General features: G+C 27.8%; 1 long non-coding RNA gene across 1 annotated transcript; it reads right to left on the bottom strand.

The window, feature by feature from the left end:
* Nucleotides 1-1,159: 1,159 nt before the first annotated feature.
* LOC118682398 (uncharacterized) lies at nucleotides 1,160-2,754 on the bottom strand. Its single transcript, XR_004978199.2, has 2 exons — nucleotides 1,748-2,754; nucleotides 1,160-1,689 (listed from the first exon to the last, which is right to left on the bottom strand). It is a non-coding gene; the product is annotated as an uncharacterized lncRNA (long non-coding RNA).
* Between the last annotated feature and the right edge of the window lie 322 nt (nucleotides 2,755-3,076).

Raw genomic sequence — 3,076 nt, 5'->3', positions numbered from 1 at the left:
ACTTATTAATGGACAAACTGAAAATTCAATCTAACTATGAGTGGAAGGGAAGAAATAACTATTGTAACAGAATTATAAGTAATAATAATTTATATAATCAAAAAACAAAACTTATCATTGTCATACAAGTGATAATAATTCATTTAAACAATAAAGTAAAATTTCTCATTGTACTTATATCAAAAACATAGTTACTGTGCCGACGTTTTCTTTAATTTAAGTGTAGATTTATTTAATCACAAATTTTATTTACGTTTTATAATTCCATTTATTAATATTTAATTATATTTTTTCAGCATTTAGCGGTGGATATATGTACAATATATTATTACAACCCTTGACAAAAAAAATTACCATATTATTACATAGTTCTTAATTTAGTTTTTAAATATATAGACTTCTAAAATAAATTATTTGTTGAAGTTGCAATATCTTTATAGTATAAAATACGGTAGGCATACCAGGTAGCTGTCTCTGTATTTCAGCATGTAGCGATTATAATATGTACAATATTTTACATATAACTCTTCACATAAATAAATTACCATATTGTTATATAGTTCTGAGTTTAGTTTTTTAATATATAGACTTCTAAAATAAGATATTTGTTGAAGTTGCAATATCTTTATGGTATAAAATACGGTAGATATATTTAATTTTTAAAAAGTAATTTTAAATTATCTTACGCTATGCTCAATAGCAATACTGGCAACACATTTGAATTTATTAACAACTTTTTGTAAAACGGACGGACTTGTTTTTTGTTTTTGATAATTGTTTTAATATAATTATTTTATGTTTTTTTTACATAGAAACATTTATTAACAACTTATTTTGGATCAACAGGTTAGCATTATTTTCTATAATTTGAATTAAAAGGGTTTTTATTAGATCTCCACTGTTGGTAATACATGCACATAAAATGTATTTATATAAGTATTATTGTAAAATGAATTTTTTGAATGTTTTTGTAAATTTACTTATTATATATAATTTTGTTATTTAGTTTTAAGGTATATGGGTGAAAATAGGCCTCCTGGGGAACCGAACACCCAAAGAAATCGGTAACGCGCCAATTTGCATACCTCATGGTGGTGAGGAAAATGCGATATAGATATAAGGAATGGTATAAAGATCTAACGAAATAAAACAAATAACATTTGGCATAGAAAAAATCCTGTTTTTATTTAAACAAAGTATTCATATTATCAGGTTAGATTTTTAAATTGTTTCAATGAATGCAAAGAGGTGTTGCAAATGAAGAAATTTCCCATGATTCTAACTTTTGTTGGTGGTGAGCACTATAATACTGGCCACATATTAGCTTTGAAAACAATTAGATGCACACTAAAACATTTACTTTGATAAAAGCAATTTGATCGTAGGAGTATGGTAATTTACAAATACGCAATATTGTATCATTTACAACGTAATGTTTGTTTCTTTACATCGAAACATATTTTTTGCAATTTCACTTTCCAAATTGTTGTCATACATAAATCAGTTTCCAAATTGAAATCACTATGTACGCAATCTAAAGCATCAGGGCGTCTATTAATAAAATTATATGTAATGTAAATTTCATCCCAAAGACACCGAAACTTTTTATAAAATCTTTCTAAAACGATATACCGATCAAGCACATTATGGGCGGGTTAAAATAGGTTTATTATTTTCTACAGGTTTCCTCTGGAAAAAAATTATTTTAGTTATTATTTATTATTACTTTATATGCACTAATACACACCTGCTTATTGATAAAAATTCTTATGTGAGCAGTTTTATGCCCCCCCTTTACGATGTCTACATGTGTCCAATCGTAATGCTTCAAACAGTCACCGACACCATTGTATAAATCTACAAGTAACCAATCCTAAGATTTTCACTAATACACACGCAAAAATGTCTCACTTGGTACGTGTTGCCCCAAATATTATACTACATCCTTGGTACGGGTTGCTTACTAATATTGTACTACTTCCTAACTACTACTAAAACGCTCAAGTGTAGCCGTGTTATGTTTTAAAATGTATAACTTTAAGAATGTTTTTATAACATATTGAAATATTTTTCGATTATTAAAATTACTACAGATTAAATTTACTAACTTTTGTCTACACTATTATTATTTGTTTTTTTTGTGCTTTAACATTGACTTTACCTTTGCGTAAGGGGTATTGCCGGAAAATATGGTAAGTATTTAAATATTTAAATTTTTTTTTGTATATTGTGTTTGAATACACGAAGGTAAGCATCTACAGGCAGTCAATTATTATATTGTGCGAACTAAATATCCATACGGAATTTAACCCCCACAACGCACGAAGACGCACCCTGTTAAACAAATACAACATAGCAAGAGTATACAAGAAGAAAAGCTAGACATAGCAATTACTCATACACAACAGTAAAACCACACCACGTAAACAACAAAACAAGTATTGGGCTGCAACGGGAAAGCCATGCCTCTTCTAGCAACACTTGCCATCCTAAAGCAACATGTTGCGAACACGCGAGCAAGCAACACAAGGCTTGGCGGAAAGCTAGCAGACAGTCAGCCATTGTATAAATCTAAAAGAAACCAATTCTAAGATTTTCACTAATACACACGCAAAAATGTCCCACTTGGTACGAGTTGCCTACTTATATTCTACTACTAAAGCCACACTTGGTACGGGTTGCCAACCAATATTCTACTATTAAAACGTCCAAATGACACAAATATGCTATAGTGTGTTGCCGTGTTATGTTTTAAAATTTATAACTTTAAGAATGTTTTTATTACATATTCAAATATTTTTCGGATTATTTATTGTATTGAAATATTATTAAATGTTTCCACTTTTATCAAATATATTATTGTGTAACGGTGTTTTAGAATATATTGAAAGTATTATTTATTACTTAGTAGATTGTTTTGATTTTTGTTTTTGTTCCTGAATTGTACCTAATTTTTTTATATATATTTTTGTTTTTGTTAAAATGAATACAAGTAGATTATTTTACTTATATTTGTTCATGAATACAATTGAATTGTACCTGATTTTTATATATTTATTTTCGTTTTTGTTCAAAT

This window comes from Bactrocera oleae, chromosome 2 (assembly GCF_042242935.1).
Source record: "Bactrocera oleae isolate idBacOlea1 chromosome 2, idBacOlea1, whole genome shotgun sequence".
NCBI classification, from domain to species: Eukaryota; Metazoa; Arthropoda; class Insecta; order Diptera; family Tephritidae; genus Bactrocera; species Bactrocera oleae.
This window is presented reverse-complemented; position numbering and strand designations above follow the sequence as displayed.